This window comes from Equus przewalskii, chromosome 3, assembly GCF_037783145.1.
Source record: "Equus przewalskii isolate Varuska chromosome 3, EquPr2, whole genome shotgun sequence".
Classification (NCBI taxonomy): domain Eukaryota; kingdom Metazoa; phylum Chordata; class Mammalia; order Perissodactyla; family Equidae; genus Equus; species Equus przewalskii.
In genome coordinates, this window is record NC_091833.1 from 77,842,060 (window position 1) to 77,867,741 (window position 25,682).

General features: G+C 44.3%; 1 long non-coding RNA gene across 2 annotated transcripts in view; it reads left to right on the forward strand.

Moving 5' to 3' along the window:
- Nucleotides 1–907: 907 nt before the first annotated feature.
- Nucleotides 908–25,682, forward strand: part of LOC139082314 (uncharacterized) — an 83,649-nt gene continuing 58,874 nt past the window's right edge. The window contains exons 1-3 of one of the 2 annotated variants that reach the window (XR_011538197.1): nucleotides 968–1,247; nucleotides 2,923–3,051; nucleotides 7,195–7,913. This is a non-coding gene — a long non-coding RNA (uncharacterized lncRNA). Of the gene's footprint in view, nucleotides 1,248–2,922; nucleotides 3,052–7,194; nucleotides 7,914–25,682 lie in introns of those variants that run through there. The other variant, XR_011538196.1, reaches the window with a different exon arrangement.

Consider the following 25,682-nt stretch of genomic DNA (forward strand, 5'->3'; position numbering starts at 1 on the left):
CCCCCAGGGCTCATTTTTCCACTGCTTAAACTTTCTTTCTGCCCCTTCAGTAAAGGGAAGTCCAACTCTAAAAGAAGGTCAGATTTAATGCCTTCATTTTAAGGATAAAGAGACTAAGGCTCAGAGATTGTAAATTATTTTGCTGGAGCCAACGAGACAGTTGCAAAGCAGAGCCTATGGCCCTGAACTTAGAACTTAAGGGTCAGAGCTTTTCCTACCATTTTTTCACTTACTAATGTCATTCATTTCATTATGACATTAGTCTCTGCAAGTGGATCTTGTCTCTGTATTTCTTTTGTCTTCAAAATAGAAAACATACACAGCATGAGACATCTTTTGTTTGACTCCTGGAGTTTAAAAATATTTTCTGAATTAACTTTTCTTAAAAAAGGGAGGTCTTTCTCAAATGTCTACATTTCTGGCTTCTCTTAAATTTGGACTATCTGGCAACATTGGGCTTGAATTCTTGCACAGCAACACTCGGCGGGGGCTGGGTGGCAGTAGTCCTCTTCTGACGAAATCTGTGCTGTGGCCACAGTCCCCACCACTCCCTGCTGTCTCACATCCAGCCTGCTTCATTCCTTTCCCTGCTTGGCTGCCGTATGCATTTGAATATGGCCCCGAGTTGAAAACATGACAAACAACATTATAGACATTATTGCTTCAACCTAGATATCAGCAGGGGCCTCCTGAAATTTCCTCGAATCCCCAATTCCACAGCCTGAAAAACCTAAGACTTTCCAAGCAATTGTGTGAACGCTCATAGATTAATATTCTCATGGTCTGCTTTGCCTCTAGCGCCTATGGTTTTGACTCATGACAACTTAAAAGGATCTAGATTCTTCCTTGGTCTCCTCCCCTCACCCCAGGCGATCCAGGATTATGAGTACACTGTAATGATGTGGGGTTTTTTGGGGGGTTGGCGGAGTTATGGAGTAAAGATTTTAACAGCACCCCTGTGGTAGATGTAATTTTTCTCTCCTTTCTTCACGGAGAGTTCTGTCATTCTCTCTCCTCCCCACTCCCCAGTGTCTCCAACCTGATTCAAATTTCCCTTTCTCAGTAGCAGAACAGTTCACCTTCTCCTAAACGTGCTGGTGCAAACCCATCAAGGTGCTCAGAGAGCAAAGCCTCTTCTTTGTTAATGCTGTCCATGTCTCTTAGAGAGATGTCTGGATTCTAGACACCAAATGTCTTCCAGTTACACTTCCAAAACGTTCCACAACTGCGCACTGATCTCTGAGGAGGTAAGTTCCTAGGCTCTTATTCTTTGTATGAACCAGCCTGATTCCCTGACTTTAGATGTGTATAAACCGTTTGGTCCTAAATATCAAAACCCTAGGTTTATCTGTTTACGTGGCTGCCTCCTTGACTGAACTATAAGCCTCTTGAAGTCAGACATATCTTATTTATCTTTAGATTTTCATTACCTACACAGTGGGGAAGGTAGAAGGAAGGGTGGGGAGCAGGACATACAGAGGAGGTATTCAATAAACAATAGACAAAAGAAGGAAGGTTGCTTCCCTGGTATGTTTGTACCTGTTGTTCACTGCACAAGGAGCACCAACAGAATGGGGCAAATGGATGCTGAAAGCCAGGCCATGCTCTGCCCACCAAGCCAGAATCCTGATGTCTGTCTGCATCCTTCTGCCACTGCCTGTCTTGCCGCCATGTGCTGCCCTGCTCCAGAAGGGGCACTTTTTCTAATTCTCACAAAGGTGCCATGTGGGCTGGGAGCTGAATGGAAAAACATTTTTTTTCTAGGAAATGTGTATTTTTTTGTATTTGTTTTCAACTCCAAGAAAAGCTTCACAACTTTGTCAGGATTTGCCACAGTGGACTCTGATAATGAGGCTGGGACTGGGCCCCCGGGCTCCCCCTCAAAGAGTAAGAGCCACCCACAGGAAGCGCACCCCCAAATCTGAAGAAAGTGGAGCATTCAGGCCTAAAAATAAGTAAAGTCCCTGCTCCCCCCCGGGTACATGTGTGGACCCCTGTCCTGTGACTGCCCCCCTCGGGAAGTGCAGCTCTGCACCTTCACGGGCCAGGCCTTTTGGGGAGAAGCGCGCTTAGCTGGCAGCCGCTCAGCCTCGCGCCCCAGGTCCCTGCGCTCAGCCTGACACCTCCCATTACCCGAGCTCCGGTTGGGAAGAGCATCTGGCGAGGAAGCGTCGGCTGGCCCAAAGGGTGAATTTGGGTTGGATTGCAAGGCTGAGCTAAGCGATCTTTCAGCGGCGCTCCGGGAAGGCGGGCGCCGCGGGCCGTGTGAGAAATGGGCGCGCCGCGGAGCCGGGGACGCGGGCGCGGAGGAGGTGGCGCCCCCAGGTCCCCGCGCTGCGCCGCGCTGGTGCTGACTCGGCTTGGCGCTGACTCGGCTTGGCGGCCGGGAGCCGGCGGAGTGGCTCTGCCAGGGCCTCTGCCCTCAGCTGGAAGATGCTGCTCGAGGCCGAGGCGGATCCGCTGAGGTTGGCCTCTGGGTGAGCCAGTATCATCTCCCACTCCGGCTGCGATGCAGTCTTCGTGCTTTTGTTCAAGGCTCCAGCGCCTTTCCCTTCTCAGCAAGCTGGGCTCATGGCAGAGTCCTTCTAGAAAACATAATCGCAGGAAAGGGTGCCTCAGAGCTATGCTCTTCCATGGAATGGTTAAGAATTCAAGACCGGGGCTCTGATGGAGCCGGGTTGGAATGCTGCCTTCACCACATTCTAGCTGGTTCCTTAATCTCTCTGGCCTCTGTTCTTCCTGCTGTAAAATAGGTATTATTTTCAATAATAGCTATTTGGAGAACTCTTTAAAAAGTAAGTGAGAAAAGGTGTTCAAAACACTTAGCACAATGCCCAGCAGGCTCTCAGTGGTCACGTGGTGATGGTGACGTAAAATATTGATGCTAAATCAGAGGCATATCAATAACCTGTTTCTCTAAAGCCTCAGCTACTCAAAGTGCATTCCATGGACCAGCAGCATGGGCGTCATGGGAGCTGGTTAGAAACACAGAAACCGGGGCCTGCCTCCAGACCTTCTGAACCAGAATCTGCATTTTAACAAGGCACCCAGGTATTTGTACAAACTTCAAGTTGTTGCACTGCTCTGGAACATTCCAAGGGCTTCAACCCATTATAATCCGCCGATGTCTTATGAGTCAGTTGGAGCATGTATTTCCAGGTGCATTTAGGCGTCCCAACCCTCCCCTCAGTGGCTGTAACATTTTCTCCAGGGGCACCCTCTAGCAGCAAAGCATCTGTCTAGAGCTTTATTTCTTCCTTTTTCCTCTGGATGCCCTTAGAAGTGCTGAGGAGCAGAGAAATGACTAGATGGGGCAAATGGAAGGAAGGAGAGGAGGAGAAGCTGGACGACTGGATGATCCACAGTCTGGGTTCTCAGCCTCCCTGAAGTCTCCAGGTCCCCCTTCTCCCTCATGTGAGATTAATGGGAACCAACAGGGTGAGGCCCAGAGAGCCTGAGGTCCAGAATCATCCTGACTTGTTTCTGCATTGCGTAAAGATTCAGCCTTGGGGATCCTGGACCCTGAACCACTTTATGGGCTCCTCACGCCTCTGGAGCCTGGGCCAAGGCTGAACCAATTCATTCATTCATTCATTTCACAAATATTTACTGAATGTCCACTCCGTGCTGGGGAAGACCCAAAGTCCTGCTCCCCAGATAAGTTTTTGCTATGCCATTAGTTAAACTGTCATTCTTAGTGAAGTCAGGCATGTGATGGCAGAGGACCCTGCTGAAGGGCCCCTCATTGCCTCGGCTGCTGGAAGTGTGGGTGGCTGAGAGTTCTCAGCTCAGTCCCTCTCCGGGATGCCCCTGGCCTTGTCACACCCCCACCCTGGGCAGCCCCAACTAAGGTCTGGTGGATGGCGGGGGAGGGCATGTGCTTCAATGTGCAAAAATTCTGAAGGGCCAGAGTTACCAGTAGCATTGACGGAAGCCTGTGTTGTAGCTGCGTGACAGAACTGCACGTAACTGTGCCCGATCTTGCTTCTGTCATCCCTCACAGGGATGGTTCCTCACTGAGTGCACTCCCCATCAGACGTTTGCCAACAAATCTCAGAGTGTCAGAATCTGTTTCCAGGGAATAGATCGAAGACAATGATTTTTTCTAAGTACCCTCAATGCCTAAGAGCCTCTGTCTATGGCAATAAACTACAGGTAACTAATTGGCTCAAATTGATATATTTACATTTTTGGAAAAACATTTTCTCAAAGTCTTTTCAAGAGCTCCTAGAGAGGAGAGGTTCTCAGATGTGTTTACTTAGTTTTTTTTTTTTTTGGAGGAAGATTGTCCCTGAGCTAACATCTGCACCAATCCTCCTTCACCTTGTATATGGGATGCCGCCAGAATGTTGTTTAATGAGCAATGTATACCTCCATGCCTGGGATCCGAACCAGTGAACCCCAGGCTGCCAAAGCAGAGCATGCGAACTTAACCCACCGGGCTGGCCCCTACTTACGTTTTTTAAAGTGTAAAAATATTTTAATCCATAATAAACATATGAATACAATCTCATTTTAGATGAGATGAACAATGCAGAAAAATATACAGTCAAAGTTGAAAGACTCTTTCTATCTGGGTCCTTTCTCCAATCTAACTCTTTTCCTCAGAACTAACCACTGCTTGAGTGTGTCCTTCTAGACAGACCTTTTGCGATGAATTTGCACACATGTAAATGTATAGAAATAGACATTTTTAAACATACATGAGATCAAATTGTTTAAGGCATTTACTTCTTAAAGTCTTGAAGCTAGAAGATCTTTTTTCTCACTCAATGTAGATCTGCCTGATGCTTTTTAATGGCTGCATAATATTCCACAGATTGGATATCCCATGTAGCTACTCCCTGGGGCTAAGGCTGTTAGTGCTCACACGTATCCAGTTCTTTTCTCCTCTGGACATGTGAGAGGATTCTACTTCCTGCTCCATTGCAGTTATTTGGAGCCACATGACTAGCTCTGGCTAGTGGGTTGAGAGTGGAAATGCCCTGTGTCACTTCTGGGCTGAAGTATTTAATGTCAGGTCTGAGGCCCTCCAGCATGCGATCCCCTGCCATGACGGAGATGGCCTCCTGTTAAGATGGTGGAGCCACAAGATGGTGGAGTGCTGAATTTCAACATGAAGAAAAGCTGCCCTAGGGGTTGTCTGAATGCAGAGCACACCTCGTAGTGAGTGAGAATTTACCCTTTGCTATGTTAAGCTGCTGATTTTTTTTTTAACCACAGCATAACCTAGCGCACTTCCCTGTTGAGCATTTAGGTTGCTCCTAATTTTTTCACCATTAAATAAAATGTTGCAATGAACATCCTTTATATACACCTCTGAGCAAAAGGTGGGTTTTTTTATAGAACAGGTATCCAGAAGAGGAACTGGTGATGTCTTAGTCTGTTTGGCTGCTATAAGAAAAATACACAAACGAGGTGGCTCAAACAATGAACATTTATTTCTCACAGTTCCCGAGGCTGAATGTCCAAGGTCACGGTGCCGGCAGATTTGGTGTCTGGGGAGAACCCGCGCCCTCACAGATAGCTGGTCTTTTTGCTATAACCTCACATGGTGGCAGGGGCTAGCTAGCTTTCTGGGGTCTCTTTTATAAGGGCACTAATCCCATTCATGAGGATTTTGTCCTCAAGACCTAGTCACCTCCCCAAGGCCCAACCTCCTAATACCATCACCTTGGGGTTAAGTTTCAACATATGAATTCTGGGGACAGAAACATCAGATGCTAGTAGATAGCCAAATGGTATTCGTATTTAATTTTGAAAGAAACGTCAAATTGTCTTCCACGTTCTTCACCAATATATGTATCCATCAACAGCATCTCCGCTATCAATAGATATTGTTCTTTTTTTCCTAATTTGACAGAGAAAAATGCTATTTTGTTGTTGTTTTAATTTGTGGTTTCCTGATTACTGGAGGTTAAACAATTTTTTGGGGGGGGGGAGAAGATTAGCCTTGAGCTACCATCTGCTACCAATCCTCCTCCTTTTGCTGAGGAAGATTGGCCCTGAGCTAACATCCATGCCAATCTTCCTCTACTTATATGTGGGATGCCTGCCACAGCATGGCTTGACAAGCAGTGCATAGGTCTGTGCCCAGGATCTGAAGTGGCAAACCCCAGGCTGCTAAAGCAGGGAGTGTGAACTTAACTACTGCGCCACCAGGCCAGCTCCTAAACACTTTTCTATATTTCCATTTGCCGTTTGTATTCCTTCAGGATCTTATCTACGTTTTTCCATTTACCTTCTAAGTTGAAAATTTTTTTTTAAAGATCTCTAGAATAGAATGTCTTCAAGAAAGTCTTTGTCATTGAATTCTTTGTAATCAAATATATCTCCCCCTCTTGACTTCCCAAAGGTGTCCCTGTGTTCATTTAGCCTTTCACAAATATTCATCATTCATTCTTTTTCTACGTATATTTATCAAACGGTTGCTGTGCACTAAGCACTGTGGATGCACTGGTGACCAGAACAGAGTTCCTGTCCTCATGCAGCTTTAGGTCTATCGAAGAAAAATGATGTTGAACAAGTCCCTTGTCTTCGGTGCTGGCCTTAGTAACAGGCGGTAAAGCAGCAGAGGCAGCTGGAGGTAGGCCCGGGATGGAAGCAGTAGAGGGTGGACTAAAAACAAGGCAATGCTCCTTCCCTTGACGTTTAGCAGCTGCAACAAACATTTTCTGAGCTCCCGGAGTCACGGACTAATAGACTGTCAGAGCCCCATTTTATAGATGAAGAAATTGAGGCCCACAGAAGCAAAGTGACTTGCCCAAGGTCTCCTGATTCCTCATCTAAAGCTCCACCCCCTCTCTCAAATTGCCTGCCTGGTAGACCTTTGCAGCTGTACCAAATGCTCATAGACCTTTCTAGGTGCAGAGTGAGGGAAAGGTGAGCACCTGTCCTGGGAGGTATAAAAAATATAGTCCCCACCCTCAAAGGGCTGACAATCTAGCTCCTGCAAATTTCCTTCTAAAATACAGTTTGTATCATTTGGTTAAAAGCTTATTTTCCAAGAGACTAAAGCAACACCAGCCTATGTTGTGCCTTAATAGAACTTATCTAAATGTTTAAAATTTTCATTAGGGTCATGGTTTCCAAAGCAAGTAGAAGCTCTCCAGACAGGGAGCTTCACTGAATTTTAAAAAGCATATATGCTTCCCGGTATTGACTACTCATCCTGGCATTTCACTTGCTTTCCAGGGAATAAAAAATTCCAGAGGCAGCACTGACAGCCTAACTGTTAAAGTTCAGCACTCAGCACTTTGGCAGCCCATGTTCGTTTCCCAGTCATGGAACCGCTCCACCTGTCTGTCAGTTGCCATGCTGTGGCAGCGGCTCACATGGAAGAACTAGAAGGACTTACAACTAGGATATACAACCATGCCCTGGGGCTTTGGGGTGGGGAAAAAAAAAAAGGAGGAAAGTTGGCAACAGATGTTAGCTCAGGGTGAATCTTACCCTCCAAAAAAAAAAAAAAAATCTAGTGTCCATCAGGGTACTCCCTCCTGTACAAATTAGTCCGTCTTTCCTTGCAGAACCATGTAAACAGCTCTGGGAATGTCAGAGGAAAAGTTAGGCAAAGCAGATTGGTCCCATAGCTATATTCCTTAAGCCTCAGTTTTCACAAAAATAAAATGGGGTTAGCAACGTGACCTCATATGATTGTTGGGAGGATTAAATGTAAAGCACAGGAATAGCTATGTCTGTCTCAGAGTAAGGGACCAATAAATGTTAGCTGCTATCATTGTCTTCAACGCCATGCCCTAGTCCCTATTTATCAACAACCTGGGCATCTGAACAGCCATATCTGAGAAAGCAGAACCGTAAACCACAGCCATCTGCCTTTGTTTTGAATATTTCTGAAACCGATGAACCCTGAAGAATAAATGAGGCATCAGTCCTTGCGTATGAGTCATGGCCCATCGTTCTCTGTGTTTCACGCCCGATGTAGAGCGCACGCCTGGGCTTTCAGGTGTTACAGTTGACCAAGAGCTCGACAATTCACAGCTCTGGGGCCATCCCGTCACTGTTTCCTGCCCACCCTCCATCTTCTTCTTGCTTCTCATTTATTTTAAACCCTAAACTGTCTTTCTGTCTTTTATTTAGGCTGGCTCACTGGTAGTCCTCTGCGAAGAAGCACAGATAACAAAACTAACCTTTTTCTTCAGTCTCCGTGGGTAGAAATATAAAAATCCCCCCTTGTGCTCAGGCTGTTGGGAAGGGCCTAGTGGCCTCTTGCAGAACGGGGTCAGAGGCTCGGCTTTTCCTACCAGCTCTCTCCCGAAGGCATAGTGACTTGAATTTCTCTGGGCCTCAGTTCACTCCTCTGGAAATGGGACGGGCAGGGTTGCCTGCTTCTGGTCGGACTCATAAGGCTGTTGGGAGGATGAATGAGATTATGTCTAGCAGGTCATTCGAGTTCCTCAGAGAAGGGTGCCCTCTGAATACAGGGCACGATTGTGTGCCACTCACACGAAGGAGGAGAGGGAGGTTGTCCGGTGCTCCAGAGCGCATCCCCCAGGCTCTCTGCCCTGTCACTGTAATTGCAGACGATTTAATAACGGAGGCAGAGCCCTCACTGGTCAGGAGGTGCAGGTCGCAGGTGCCGGTTCTGTTTGAGGAGGTGTGCAAGCTTTAATAAGAGCCTGGGGGTAGGGAGCAAAGCTGAAGCCAGAAATCCTTCCCTCCGCCTTAAGGACTCCCCCTCCACTCCCCTCACCCCCACGCCAGAGGTGGGGATCCTAACAGGCTCCCTGGCAGGCACTCAATGAACGCCGGTGGAATTGAAGGGTAGTGAGTAATAACGGATTGTCTTCCTCTGAAGAGCAGTGCCATGCTTTTGCCTGTGTTGAGTGTTTCCTGACCCTTGAGGTAATTATGGATTCAGGAGTATCCTCTAATGTGTTGGGAAGTGTGAGGGGTGGCGGGGTGCGAGCCCGCTTACTCTATGCCTCTTGGCTGTCACTCCCAGTTGGGGTTGCGGACCGGAAGGGGAATGTCAGGTGGGCCCAGTGGTCTGGCGTTGCTGGGAGACAGAGCTGTGAAGAGTTGAAGGTAGGTAGGAGATATGCCCATTAGAATAACCTGTTTCACATAAGGAAGAGCAGCCGGCCACGTCCTGGAGGAGTCGGTTGGAGGAGGGGCCTAAGGCCGGTGGTCAGAGATGGGATGAGAATAGCATCCCAGGAAGATACACACATTGCCTGGTCCACAGCCTCCTCCGCCTTTCTTTCCTGAAAACTGGGGTCATCTGATCTCCACCTGCAGACCCAGCTCCGCTCTGGGCTCCCACATCAAAACCCTTGTGTCGGGGCCAGCCCTGGTTAAGTTCCCGCACTCCGCTTTGGCGGCCCAGGGTTTCGCCGGTTCGCTGACATGGCACCGCTCATCAGGCTGTGCTGAGGCGGCATCCCACATGCCACAACCAGAGGCACTCACAACTAGAATACACAACTGTGTACTGGGGGACTTGGGGGAAAAAAAGCAGAAAAAAAAAAAGAAGACGACTGGCAACAGTTGTTAGCTCAGGTGCCAATCTTAAAAAAAAAGAAAAAGAATTGGATTTAGATCCCAACTTTGCTTCCTGGATAAATATTTACGTTCTCTAAGCCTCTGTCTTCATCTTTCAAGCGGGAGTAAGAATACCTACTCTCCAGGGTTGCAGGCTGGGCGAGGGCCGTCACAAGCAAGATTTCCACAAGTGAGGACTGACGGCAGCATGGGAGGATAGTAGCAGGACTTTTCGAGATTTGGTCTAACCTACAAGATACTGTGTTATTTGAGGTGTCCGAGTACCTGCCTTGGTGACCCGCCTGCTACCCCACAACGACAGCAGTTCCCATCTCCAGTCCCAGCTCTCTGCGGGCATCTCTGTAGAGCCCCTGTTTCTGTGTTTACTGAGTGTCACCTGCCTGTCATTCATCCTTTCAATAAATATAGACAATAGCTTACATTCTAGTGGGAGGAGACAGACAATAGATAAAATAAACCTGTAAAATACACAGTATGTTCAATGGTAATAAGTTCTTCAAAGGGCGAGGGATAGGGAAATAAAGCAGGGAAATGTCAGGGTGGGGTTGCAAATTTAGAGAAAATGGCCTGCGAAAGCCACAGTGAGAAGGGGGCATCTGGATAGACACTAGCCTTGGGGAAACTTCCCTGATGCTAGCCACCCCGCTCTAGGACTGCCTCCTGTCTGGGGCCACACGTCTGGACACAGCTTTTTCTCTGCCTGAGAGCCTGGCCTGAGACCAAGACAGACATGGATTCAGCAGTATCATGCAGATGTTAATAAAAGGAGACGGGAGGGGCCACCCCAGCGGCGCAGTGGTTAAGTTTGCACGTTCCGCTTCTCGGTGGCCCGGGGTTCGCCAGTTCGGATCCCAGGTGTGGACATGGCACCACTTGGCAAAAGCCGTGCTGTGGTAAGCATCCCACGTGTAGAGGAAGATAGGCATGGATATTAGCTCAGGGCCAGTCTTCCTCAGCAAAAAGAGGAGGATTGGCAGTAGTTAGCTCAGGGCTAATCTTCCTCAAAACAAAACAAAACTAAACTAAACTAAATGGAGGCTGGAGATCAGGAGCCACCCCAGAAAGGACTGTCGTCTTTGACAGGTCTTCAGTAGCAGGAGGGAAGGAGGGGAAGATGCACCCTGGTTCAAAGACCTGTAGGAACCTGCAGACTGAAAGTAGAGTGATGGCTGGGCCCTCTTAGAATCTAGTTCAGTGCTTTAGATCCTCGCTTCTCAGAATGTGGTCAGATCAGCATCATCGCTTTTAGAGATGCTGAATTTCAGGCCCAGCCAGGACCTATAGAAACAGACTCTGCATTTTAACAAGACCCCTAGATGACTCATATGCACAGGAAAGTTCATCTTTGCCAAATAGAGTACGGTGTGCCTGTCTACTTCATTTGTTAGAGTTTATGTGCTGAGGTTCCCCTGCGGCACTTGAGGAGAGTTGGGCAGTTGATGGTATAATGGTGGTGTATAGTGAAGAAACCACTAGGAAACATATGGTCGCTCTATAATCTTCAGAGAACACTTCCTTCCATAGTTTCTCTGGATTTCCTTCATTGGATTCCTTCCTGTGGATGAGATGACTGTCCCAGCTTTCAATGCCACATCCACCTTTCAGTCAGTGAGATGGGAGAATGAGGTGAGAGGAGGGCACGTTCCACTCCTTTTAAGGTCATGACTTTGGCTCATATTCCAATGGTGATGATCTAGTCACATGGCCACACGTAACTGCAAGGGGGGCTGGGAAATGGAGTGCTTAGCTGGGTGACTATATTCTAACTTCCATTACTTCTAAACCACAGAAGAAAGGGAGAATGGACTGTGTGGTGATAACAGGCCATCTCTGTCACACGGAGGAAAAGAATCGTTGGGATAAGCCATAAGCTAAAGAGTAGGTACACCAAGGATGGAAATATGGGTCTCAGGGTAACTTGGACCAAGGTCCCATCAATCAGAGCACTGTGAACCTCAACCAGAAGATAGCCAGTTCTGAGAGCTAAGAAGCTCTCATCCAAACTATGCTGAGGCGGTACTCACTGGTCAAGTTATACTAGGTATGGCTAACATCTCTTCTGCATGATCCATGCCCATGCCATCCCAGTTGTTAAACATTTTTAACATCACCTCTGCTCTCATTTCTTGAACTTCTGCAAGGTTGAAATGGGATTTTCTCTCACTCTCACTACCTAAAACTCCCCTGAGAGACAGAAGAGATGCAGTAGGTGAAAAATTATGATCCCTGGTATGCTCCAGGGCACTTTCTCTCCTCCCCATACAAAATTTTACTTCAACTTTTAATTTAATTTACATGTCCAAGGAGAAAATTGTCACAGTCTATTTCCCCCACTCCCTCCTCCAAGCCCCACTTTACTTTTAGAGAACTGCAGTCTCTGAAGAAGGGGGAGGCGGAGCTCGGGGATGGGGGATGGGGAAGAATATGGTAGTCAGGCTGCCTCAGAAAGCAGCGTCCAAGGAAAAGGGAGATAGCTATGGTGTTTGTAGTTGAGGATATGCCTTGTGTTTCAGAATTGGGCCTAATGGAGAGCCAAGGGTGAGGTAGGAACTGTTCGCATGTGTTTTTCACAACATGGCTGTGCTTGGCCACATGGAACCAGTGTACTGACCATGAGGACTATGGGGACTATGAAGCGAATGGTGCCCCTGTGGTTGTGCAAGGTGCAGAGCTGTTCCACAGTGGGTCTTTCTCTGCTTAAAGGCGTGGTCTCCTATTGTGTTTCTCAATCTAGTTCTCATGGCCTTGTAGATAGTGGAGGATTTTGCTTAAGTTCCCACAATAGATAAATGCCAATTCTTATTTTTGGAGTTTTACGATTTCAACTTTTCCTGCCTCTTTGTGTATATATTTTTTGAACTTAGGAAAGACTGTGCCCTTTTACCAAGAAATGTATCCAAAATATTAAAAAATCAGATTAGATGAAACCATAGTTTTTCACCACTTGTAGATAGGAAAGAGATCAAGGCCATCATGGATAGTGGTGCTGGTCCTGCACCAGAGAAATATAGCTGCATTCGGAGGTCCTGGAGGCAGTAATGCTAAAGATAAGAATACTGCTCTGCTAACAAAGAGCTTTGTGATAGTCATTGGTGTCACAAAATCCTCTAAGTGAGGGACTGGAGTTTTTTTTTTTTTAAAGATTGGTCCTGAGCTAACATCTGTTGCCAATCTTTTATTTTTCTTCTTCTTCTGCTTCTTCTTCTCCCAAAAGCCCCCCAGTACGTAGTTGTATATATCAGTTGTAGGTCCTTTTAGTTCTGCTCTGTGGGACATCACCTCAGCATGGCTTGATGAGCAGTGCCATGTCTGCACCCAGGATCAGAACTGGTGAAACCCTGGGCCACTGAAGCAGAGGATGCAAACTTAACCACTTGGCCACAGGACCTGCCCCTGTTTTGTTTTGTTTTTTTATATTACATTTTGTTTTAATATGGTCTTTCAAATATATATTCCAAGAGATCAGCATTGTGTCCAGATGCTCTCTGAAACCCAACACACCCAATATGTAGACAATTGCAAAATATTTGTAATCATAATTTCATACATAAATTTTGATTTCAACTTTGGTGTTTGTTTTTGTTTTCGGGAGATACTTGTTACTGTGGTAAAATATATATAACATGATTTTTACCATTTTAACCATTTTTAAGTGTACAGTTCAGTGGCATTATGTGCATTCACAATGTTGTGTAACCTTCATTACTATATATATGCAAAACTTTTTCATCATCTTCAACGTAAACTCTGTATTCTTTAAACAATAACTCGCCCCACCCCCATCAGCCCCTGGTAACCTCTATTCTACTTTCTGTCTCAATGAACTTGTCTATTCTAGGTACCTTGTATAAGTAGAATCACACAATACTTGCCCTTCGTATCTGGCTTATTTGACTAAGCATAATGGCCCACCCATGTAGCATATACCAAAATTTCATTCCTTTTTATGGCTGAATAGTATTCCATTGTATGCGTATACCATATTTGCTTATTCATTCACCTGTTGATGGGCACTTGGGTTGTTTCCACCTTTTGGCTATTGTGAATAATGCTGCTATGGACGCTGGTATACAGATATCTGTTAAGTCTCTGCTTTCAATTCTTTTATGTACATACCTAGGCATAAAATTGCTGGATCATATGGTCATTCTATGTTTAACTTTTTGAGGACTTATGAAACTGTTTCCCACAGCATCTGCCCCATTTTACATTCCCACTGGCAGTGCACAAAGGCTCCAACTTCTCCACATGCTCACCAATACTTATTATTTTCTATTTTTTCTAATTATTATAGCCATCCTACTTGGTGTGAAGTGTTATCCACTATGTAGGACTGGAGTTTTGATTAGACTATTGCAAAATCTTAGGACAAGTGTGACTACTTTTAACAGACTGGGGAAATTCTCATGGCTCTAATCTTCTGGGCAAAGCATGCACTTAGGAGATGTAATGTCTACAAGCAAGCCTTAACGTAGCTGATGCTGTGGGATTGGCGGCAGGATGAGGGATGCTGTCGATGTAGTATTCTCTGGGCTACCTAGTCATAGATAGTTTTATGGGCCAGTGCGATATTGTGATTTATAAGAAAAACATATATTTTGCCATTCAGATGATCAAAATATATTTCTCACATATATTTGGTCTTCATCCATGGTTCCCGCCTCACAGATCCCTTGGAATTTCCTGAGCGGTTGTCAGTTATAACAGTGTCTTTTGTTATGTTAATGAGGTGGCTTTTGGAAAGCACCTAAGGATGGGGGATGGTTGCCAGTGGAGCCAACCATGCAATTAGAGGGTTAAAATTTTCAGCCCCACCGTCCTCCTCCAGCCTCAGGGGAAGGGAGAGGGGCTTGAGATTGTAGCAATCACCAATGACCAATGATTTCATCAATTGTGACTATGTAATGAAGCCTCCATGAAAACCCAAAAAGACAGGGTTCCTAGAGCTTCCTGGTTGGTGGAGGCGTGGAATGAGAGTGGTGTGCCTGGAAGGCATGGAAGCTCCATGCCCTTTCCCCATATCTTGCCCTGTGCAACCCTTCCATCTGGCTGTTCCTGAGTTATATCCTTTTCTAATAAATTGATGGTCTAGTAAGCAAAATGTTTATCTGAGTTCTGTGAGCCGCTCTAGCCTATTAATCAAACCCAAGGAGGCCATGGGAACCTCTGACTTATAGCCAGTTAGTCAACAGTATAGCTGTTACTGAAACCTAAGTGGGTTCCCTCCTGGCAGGTTAAATCAGACTCTCCACCAGAAGTAAGTTGTTTCACAAAGTAAAGTATGTTTGCGGCAAATAGTATACCATGCAGAATCATTTCCAGAGCCATGGCATCCCCAAACAAAGGGAAGCAGGGGCCTTTTATTTCAGATGGGGAATGAATATTCGAGAGGGAGAGGTGGGCATTCGCTTGCGCAGGCTCAGTTGGAAAACACACTTCCACATATACTGCGGGTTATGGTAAGAAGGCCTAAGCTCCTCCTGGAGAGATTTTAGCATTAAAAATAAGGCAAAGGTCACAGGAGTAGCTCTCATGGTGAGGCTTGGTCTGGTTCAGGGTGGTTGTTGATTGCGTCTCCTTAACATAACAAAAGGAAAAAGAGCAATTTGGAAAAACAGTTAAAATGCATCCAAACCCACCCTTGAGTTCCTTGGGGCCAAATAGAGGTTGACACAGCTAATAACCTGGACTTGCAACTGGGGGGCTTTGGGAACTCCAGTCTGTAGCTGGTTGGTCAGACGCACAGGTAACAAGCTGGCCATACGACTAATGACTGAGGTTGGGGTAGGGGTCAGTCTTGTGGGACTGAGTGCTCAACCTGCGGAATCTGCTGCTGTCTCAGTGTAGATAGTGTCAGAATTGAACTGGATTGTAGGACACCCAGCTGGTGTCCTGAGAATTGCTTGTTGGTGTGGGGAACCACCCCTCCACGTTGGAAATTGAGTCTCAGAACTAAAAGAGCTACCAACAGTGGCAGCTTAAGAACCCTGCAGCTATGTTATGATATGGGACAGCCCCTAACATATGGGCTAAAAGCTGCTCCCAGCTTCATGCCCCATCCCACTGCTCAATTTCACAATTGTGTGCAACCACCCAGGGATGAAAAAGAGAGATTTCCTTGTCTGGGTCTCCAAGAATATATCAGGGAAGAATTGTGCAGATTATCAGAGATTCCAAACCTATGATGCTAAGAACGAAAAACCATATAGTTACTCAAGTTTATTAGTTGGGATATAGCTTTGTATGCTCTAAAAAAGGCTGAAAAGCAGACACCAGGAATTGGCCTAGGAATCATTTGAATAAACATGCCCGTGGGCTGTAGCTCTGAGAAGAAAATTCAGTATCTACGTGAACAGAGAATGGACTCAATGATCATCCTCACACCCAGTTCTTTTGGAAAACACTGTCTGGTTAGGTGTCCCCATCTTTAAAGATGGAACCTTAAGGGGGGGGGGGGTGCACATAGGCCTATGAAAAAATATCACCAAACAAGAAAAATTGAATATTATCCTATAGACTCAGAAGAATAGCAAACTTTTGCAAATGATTTATAGGAATCAGAGGAAAATTTTAAAAACTCGTTGAGCATCCTCAATAGGATGCACAGGAACTCTATGAAACAAGAGCAGAAAAGCATGTGAAAAAATGGGCTGAGATAAAAAGTGACAACTGAAATATTAAATAGGCACAGCTTATGGAAAATAATGACAAAGCAACTTTTTTTAGCTTCTCACTGTCATTTTCTCTCAATTTATTTTTTAACATGAAAAATTTTAAGCCTATATAAAAGTAGACAGAATAGCATAATCAACTTCCACTTTCCCATCAGCCAGCTTTAACAATTCCCAGCTCATGACCAATACTCCCACCCCGCATGGCAGTTATTTTGGCCCCTGTCTCTCCTGCATCTTCTTATCTCGAAAACGCACCAGGAATTGGCACCCTTCGCATCAAATCCTCTACCCCTACCCTAGTACGGGCCATCCTCACCTCTTGACTGGACAATCTTTGTTTGCAACCTTGTTTACAACTCTTTATCATAAAATAAAAGACAGAAAACCACACAAAACAAATGTATAGATTAAGACATTATAATGCAAACATCCTTGTAACCACCACCTGGAAGGAGAAATTCAACTTTATCAGTCACCCCAAAGGGCCCAATCTGTGCCCCATCCAACCACAAGCCCCTCCCTGTCTCTGTCCCTATTAGTGGGCTAGGGCTGCCTTAACAAAATGCCACATAGTGAGTGTCTTAAACACACGAATTTATCCTCTCACAGTTCTGGAGAGTAGAAGTCCAAGGTCAAGGTCTTGGCAGGTTTGGTTTCTCTTATGGCCGCTCTTTCTGGCTTGTAGATGGTGCCTTCTCACTGTGCTCTCACATGGCCTTGCCTCTGTGCAGGCTCATGTCTGTGCCCTCGTCTCCTCTTCTTACGACACCAGTCATACTGGATTAGGGTCCACCCTAGTGACCTCTTTTAACCCTAATTACCTCTTTAAAGGCCCTATCTCCAAATACAGTCACAGTCTAAGTACTGGAGGTCAGGACTTCAACACATAAATTTGGGAGGGGGTACACAATTCAGCCCATATTGACCTCCAAATGTAATCACTGTTCTGATTTTTATAGTAACCAGTTCCTTATAAATCTCTATGGTCTCATCAACCAAGACACCAGAGTTTAGCCTTGCCAAATTTTAAAAATTTGAAATGTCGTTAATCTTCTTAATCCACAGGCTTCCTTTCTATCACTTTCTTTTCCTTATAATGTGTCTGTTAAAGAGCCTGGGCTGTGAGGCCTGTCGAGTTTCCCAGAGCCTCGCTATTGCTGACTGCACACTCGTGGAGCAGCTCAGCCCCTTCTCTCCTCTGCGTTTCCTAAAAATTAGTAGCTGGATCCAGAGATTTGAACAGACTTGGGTTTGCTCCCTGTGGCAAAACTATGCGGAGTGGTATGTCAGATCAGCTTTGCTGAAGTACAACATACATACAACAGATTTAGGACGTCCAGTTCAATGAGTTCCGGCCAATGTGTACGGTTTACAGCATCACATCTGCGTACACAGCACCAGAGTATATATAGTACCACAAGTGTATACATATATACAGATCTGTGATCAAGTTATAGAACATTTCTATCACCCAAAAAACTCCCCTCACACCTCTTTGTAGTCAATAACTCTCTTCCTCTCAATCTTGGCCCCTGACAACCACTGATCTGCTCTATGTCACTGCTGTTTTCCTCTTGTAGAATTTTATACAAATATCATCATAGTTGTAGTCTTTTGTGTCTGGTTTCTTTCATTTAGCATAATGTTTGAGATTCGCCCATGTTGTTGTGAATATCCGTAGTTTATTCATTTTTGTCACTGAGCAGTGTTTTGCTGTATGGATATATCACAATTTATTGTCTATTCATCTGGTGATTGATATTTAAGTTGTTTACAGTTTGAGCTATTAGGAATAAAGCTGATATGATTATTTGCATACAAGTCTCTCTGACATATTTTCATTTCTCTTGAGTAAAGGAGAGGAGCTGCTGGGTCATTTGTTCAGGATCTGATTTACTTTATAAGAATGTGCCAATTTACTTTGCAAAGTGACTGTACTATTATGCATTCTGAGCAGCAACGTCTGAGGGTTCTCATTGTTCCCCATCCTTGCTAACATTCAGTATTGTTAGTCTCAATTTTAGCCATTCTCGTGGATGTGTAGTGTTGTCTCATCATGATTTTGCTTCACTTTTCTAATTATTAATGATGTTGAGCATTTTTATGTGTTTATTTGCTTTTCGTATATATATATATATATATATATATATGTATACGTGTGTGCATATAAAGATTTTCTTCAGTGAGTTATCTGACAAGTTTTCACTCATTTTTAATTGTCTTATTATTGAGTTGTAAGAGTTCTTTATACATTTTAGATAGTAGTCCTTTATCAGATGTATTTAACAAATAACTTCTCTCAGTCTATGGCTTGTGTTTTCACTTTTTTAAAGTATTTTTTGAAGAGGAATGTTTTTAACTGATGAATTTTTTCTTTCCTGTTTTGGATTTTCCATTTTCCATATAAGAACTCTTTGCCCACATATATGACAAACCCACTGCCAACATCAGACTCAATGGGGAAAAACTGAAAGCCATCCCTCTGAGAACAGGGACAAGACAAGGGTGCCCACTCTCACCACTGTTATTCAACCTAGTACTGGAGGTTTTGGCCAGAGCAATTAGGCAGGAAAAAGAAATAAAAGGAATCCAAATAGGCACTGAAGAAGTGAAACTCTCACTGTTTGCAGATGACATGATTTCATGTATAGAAAACCCTAAGGAATCCATTGGAAAACTATTAGAAATAATCAACAACTACAGCAAAGTTGCAGGATACAAAGTCAACGTACAAATATCAGTGGCATTTCTATACTCTAATAATGAGCTAACAGAACAAGATCTCAAGAATACAACCACATTTACAATTGCAACAAAAAGAATAAAATATCCAGGAATAAATTTAACCAAGGAGGTGAAAGAACTATACAAGGAAAGCTATAAGACATTACTGAAAGAAATCAATAAAGACATAAAGAAATGGAAAGAAATTCCATATACATGGATTGGAAGAATAAACATAGTTAAAATGGCCATACTACCTAAAGCAATCTACAGATTCAATGCAATCCCAATCAGAACCCCAGTGACATTCTTCACGGAAATAGAACAAAGAACCTTAAAATTCATATGGAGGAACAAAAGACCCCGAATAGCCAAAGCAATCCTGAGAAACAAGAACAAAGCTGGTGGCATCACAATCCCAGACTTCAAAACATGTTACAAAGCTATAGTAATCAAAACAGGCACACAGATCAATGGAACAGAATTGAAAGTCCAGAAATAAAACCACACATCTATGGCCAGCTAATCTTTGACAAAGGAGCCAAGAACATACAATGGAGAAAGGAAGGTCTCTTCAATAAATGGTGTTGGGAAAACTGGACAGCCACATGCAAAAGAATGAAAGTAGACCATTATCTTTCTCCATACATAAAAATAGACTCAAAATGGATCAAGGACTTGAGGGTAAGACCTGAAACCATAAAACTTCTGGAAGAAAATATAGGTGGTACACTCTTTGACATTAGCCTTAAAAGGATCTTTACAAATATGGTGTCCACTCAGACAAGGGAAACAAAAGAAAAAATAAACAAGTGGGACTTCATCAGACTAAAAGGAAACCAAAATCAAAATGAAAAAACAACCCACCAACTGGGAGAAAATATTTGCAAATCATATATCCGATAAGGGGTTAATTCCATAATATATAAAGAGCTCACACTACTGAACTACAAAAAAGTGAACAACCTAATCAAAAAGTAGGCAGAGGATATGAACAGACATTTTTCCAAAGAAGATATACAGATGGCCAATAGGCACGTGAAAAGATGCTCAACATCATTGATCATCAGGGACATGCAAATCAAAACTACACTTAGTTAGGGCCGGCCTGGTGGCGCAGCGGTTAAGAACACACCTTCCGCTTCGGCGGCCCAGAGTTTGCCAGTTGGGATCCTGGGTGCAGACATGGCACTGCTTGGCAAGCCATGCTATGGCGGGTGTCCCACATATAAAGTAGAGGAAGATGGGCACGGATGTTAGCTCAGGACCAGTCTTCCTCAGCAAAAAGAGGAGGATTGGCAGGAGATGTTAGCTCAAGGCTAATCTTCCTCAAAACAATAAACAAAAAACAAACTACATCTAGATATCATCTTACACCCGTTAGAATGACTATAATCACCAAGACAAAAAATAATAAATGTTGGAGAGGTTGTGAAGAAAATGGAGCCCTTATCCACTGCTGGTGGGAACGCAAACTGGTGCAACCACTTTGGAAAACAGCGTGGAGATTTCTCAAAAAATTAAAACAGAATTACCATATGACCCAGCTATCCCACCACAGGGTATTTATCCAAAGAACTTGAAATCAACAGTACAAAGAGACTTATGTACCCCTATGTTCATTGCAGCATTATTCACAATAGCCAAGATGTGGAAGCAGCCCAAGTGCCCAAGAACTGATGACTGGATAAAGAAGATGTGGTGCGTGTATATATATATATATATGATGGAATACTGCTCAGCCATAAAAAAAGATGTAATTGTTCCATTCGCAATCACATTGAATGGACCTTGAGGGTATCACGTTAGGCAAAATAAGCCAGACAAAGACAAACACCATAAGATTTCACTCACATGTGGAATATAAACAAACTTACGGACAAAGAGAACAATTTAGTGGTTACCAGGGGGAAGGGTGGGGGATGGTGGGCACAAGGGGTACAGGGGCACATTCATACGGTCTTTGACAAATATTAATGTACAACTGAAATTTCACAGTGTTATAAACTATTTAGACCACAATAAAAAAATTTTAAAACAAAAATACTTTTTGCCTAACCTAAGGTAATGGGGATTTTCTAATTGTATCGTTCCATCTGTATTTACTATGCACGAACGCTCTTATAAAAAAGACATTTCCCTCATCAGTTATTTGTTTACCTTAAAATACAGTTTATATAAGAAAAGCAGTATAAATGCTTGATTCTTTCATTTCATCAATTTTCAGAATACTAACTCTGCTTTCAGGTCAGTATATTTTGCACTGTTATAATCTTCTCTAACAAACACACACACACAAAAGCTGTAAGGAATTACAACAAAGTGCTGAAATTGCTTTTTTTGATATTGGAATTTTTGAGGATGTTCTTCTTTTTTCCCACCCTCTGGAAAGACACACACCAGAGAGTTACCTACAGTTATATGCAGCTGGTGAAACTGTGCATGATTTCCTTTTCTTCCTATTTTTCCTGTGTTTTCTAAATTTTCTATGGTATATCATAGTGTTAGCAAAATGGGAAAATACATTATACATAGCAAATATCAATCTGTCTGTCTATCCATCAATTCAGTCTTTGGCACTCCATGTCCTCAAATTACTCTTTTCATAATAGAAAATCTGTATTGTTGAAATGGAGTATTTCCTGTGACCAGTTTCAATCTCACAAAAAGCCGTATTGGTAAATTGTGGGGTTTTGCCATTTTAAGGCGAAGTGATAATGTCCAGTGTGCACGCAGAGTGGGGGTCCCAGGAAAGATAGTGAGAGAAACTCTCTTGTCTGGGCTCGTGCAGGCTTCTGTTCCTTTGGGCTGCTCCTGAGCTGGAGCTCCAGCATCACTGGATGGACAGAATAAATGGTGAAGCCAGTAGCTGCCCATGTTCGTTCACTAGGCAGCCATAGCAAAGTCCCACAGACTGAGGGGCTTAGACAACAGAAATGTGTTTTCTCACAGTTCTAGAGGCTGCAAGTCCAACGTGAAGGTGTTGGCAGATTGGTTTCTTCTGGGGCCTCTTTCCTAGGCTTGTAGTTGGCCATCTTTTCCCTCTGTCTTCACGTGTCTTCCCTCTGCACATGTCTGTGCTCCTCTTCTCACAAGGACACCCATCATATTGGATTAGGGCCCACCATAATGACCTCATTTAGCCTTAATTACCTCTTAAAGACTCACTCTCCAAATAACAGTCTGAGGTACTAGGAGGTTAGGACTTCAACATACGAATTTTAGGGGACACAATTCAGCCCATAACACTGCTCATTGCCTATTGTGGTCCTGTTTTTTTCTCTTATAAAGATGATTGTGCTCTATTAGAAAGCAGCTTTTACTGCTGAAGCTTCTCTGCCTAGCTCCCTCAGTAAGTCTTCAAAATAGGTTCAAAAGTTCCAACCCCAGATTTCCAGATCACAGCTAGTTCCCATGCTGGAGAGTTGATGGGAATGTCTCCATCTTGGCCGTGATGGTCACTGCCAGCTAGCCTGCTGGTGGTTCTGCCGAAATTTCCCAGATTTCCCTCCAGCCCATCACCCTCTTGTCAGCCCCGCCTCCTTACTGGGTCCTGATTCTACGGCTTCCTTCACATCTTCTTGCAGCTGTGTTTTCAATTTAAGAGCCTGCTCAGGTTCTACTTCACCGGGCCTCAGGATAACGTTGATACTGCTTTCAAATCATTCTTACCCTTTGTCCCCTCTCTGTTTTCTCTCTGTGGCAAGGAGAGCAGAGGCTTACCAGGCAAATGGTCAGTTCACAATGGGTTGCTCTCGTGCTTACTTTTCAATTCTACTTTTGAATGATGGAGAAGCTCCTCCACCAGCCCAGGCTGAGTGTTATCAACTTTTATTTGCATATAAGAAAACCTGAAGCAATTGTGAAAGAAAATAGGCAAATGAGAATAGGTTTGTTTACAACAACTGCAGATGTGTCTCACTTTTACTTTTCCACAAAAGGCCAGAATGCAGTTTTTGCTTTTGTGTGTGGTTGGTAATCTATGCACAACTCCCTACGTTGTGGTCAGGCTGAAAGATACACATTTGGGGAGGCTTCTTTAAGAAAGAGGATGCAAAAATATATTACTTTTGCAAACTTTACAAAAACATGGGAGCTTATGCATGAATTGCTAACTTGTGCCCCGCCCCCACCCCATTACACACAGCTTTGGAAGGGGCCTGTGAAAACCAGAGACCCGGAAGTTTACCCCCAAGCCTGCTTCATTAACTTCCTAGGAAATACGCTTCTAATTATAATGAACCACTTGGGTGTTTACTTGTTTATTGTTTTTCTCCCCTGGCCAGGGCTAGAAGCATAGTACTGTATTCATCACATGTATCTCAATTTCTAGTACAGCGCTTGTGTATAGTAGGCGGTCAATAAATATTTGTTGAATGAAATTGATTACTGCAAAGTAGGAAGGAAGAATGAATGAATACAGTGATGGACCCCAAAACAATTTTGCTCACGCAACATGGAAAAGCTGAGCAAGTTCAAGGCGGTTAACAAATATCCTCACACTTTACGCTTTAAGGGAACACAGGTCATCTTGCTCATGGGATTGGCTCCTCCCCAGCCTCCCTCCCACAGCCTCCCGTGACAGCTGAGACCCATTCCTTCACTGAGAGTGTTGCAGATGGTCCCCGGTGCTCTGGAAGTCCTCCGCCCAAGGCCTACAGCTGTGGGGGCCTCAGTTGGGTCCGGAGTTGGTTGACCTTTGGAAGGAACTTCAAGGCTTATTCTTTCCCATAAGACTTGTCTGAGAAGATGTGATAACCAGTGACCTTTTCCTGAGGACACTGTTAGAGTTGTCACTGGGAGAAGGCCTAGAGAATTGTGGAGAATAACCTACTTCCCCTGTGAGCTTAAAATACCTCCTGACATCCCCACCACAGAATGCTCCCAGGCGGGAACAATCTGCAGGAGCAGTAATCTCACAGCGGTGATCTCTGGATAAATTAACCATGAGAACACAGTGTCCTTTTTTGACAGAAGGGTCGTCAGCAGACCCCATCTAGAGAGCAGGGTGATGTCTTTGCATGCGCCACACAGCATGTGCTTCTTTGCGGGGGCTCCAGATATATTGCCGAAATGCTAATATTGCATTTTCATTTCTTTGTCTCTCTGCCTCAGGCAACTTTGCTGTGATGCTTTCAGGATTTGGTGAGCTAGGGTTGGGACCTTAATCATGACACAATATTAGGCATATTTAGAAAAGCCAGAGTTGTAAGAGAAAGGACTGTAATAATAGGGATTTAGAGATTAAAGCAATTTGAAAGAGAATGCAAACACAAGTAATAGAAATGAAACTTGACATGGATCTTGATGAAACACTGCAGTGCAAAAATACAAGAATTCAAGAAGGGACTCCTCCCCTGTTCTCACAGGGCCTGCTTGGAACAGCCCAGAGGTTAGAGCATGGCTTCTGCAGTCTGAATCCCTGGGTGTGAACCTCACCTCTGCCTCTTACTAGTTGTGTGCTTTGGGGCCGGTTCCTTAACTTATCTGACCCTTATTGTCCACTTCTGCAAATAAGAAACTAGTAAGGGTACTCACCTTATAGGATGGGTGAGGTTTTAATGAGATAAGGTGTGTACATTGCTTAACAATTCCTGGCCCTTAGTCAGCACTCAGCATTGGGTAGCAACTAACCATCACAGGAAACCAGAGCACGTTTAGAATTATCGGTCAAGTCTCTCCATTAAAAAGCAATAGGCTTTCTATAGATGGGATCCGAGCAGTCTGACTTGAATGCCTGCTTCAGGCAGGGGGACAATGTGAGTGCAAAGTGTTAGATATGCTTTTCAGATGCAGAGAAAAAAGCACTAGGTAGCTGGTGACTTCAGAAGACAGGATAAAACCAAGTTGTGAGATAGTTAGTAAGGAGGGGAAAAAAGGAGGAAGGAAGGAGGAGAAGAGAGGGAGGAAGGAAGAAACATGAAAAGGAAGGAAGACAGGAAGTAGACATGGAAAATATCTGCTTACAATAGCACGATGAGGCAATGGTCCCCCACCAGCAAGGGGCACACTAGTGATGAAGAGGAAGGTTCTGGGTGGAGGAAGGTATGTGCCCAGGAAGAGGCTGGACAGAGACTCCAGCCCCCTCGGGTTCTGGGGACACTAGTTTGTCTGCTTGCCAAGCTGGGCAGCGCAAGACTAACTCCCCCTGAGGCACAGAAGAATGACGTTAATGACTCCAGCTGGGGGCCCTTGTTCCAGAGCCTGTCTGAAATGAATAGTGTCTCCCGTAGAGCTGCCCGATTTAGCAACTCAAAATACAGGATGCCTGGTGGAATTTGAATTTCAGATAAACAACAAATAATTTTTTAACATAAGTATGTCCTGTGCAATGTTTGAGACATGCTAAAAAATTATTCATTGTTTGTTTGAAATTCAAATTTAACTGGCTATCCTGCATTTGATCATTGAATTTTCATCTCAGAGGCTCTGTTAATATTGCCAGAAGTGTGATGGGAAATAAAGCCTGCGTTTTGAAGGTGGTAAGAATGCTCTCTTCCTACAGGCAATAGTGAGCGACTCCGGCGGAGTTTCTGCTCTGTGCTGGGTCTCACAGGTCCCCCTCTCATTTAATCTTCCCAACAACCCTGGGGGCAGGTGTTATCATTATCTCTGCTACAGCTAAGGAAACTGAGGCTCAGAAAGTACTTTACAAAAGATTGACAGAGCAGGGATCTAGATCAAGGGAGGCTGATCCTGGAGTCCATGCTCTCCACAGCATTGGGGTTCGCCCAGTCGAGAACACCCAAGCATCTGAGC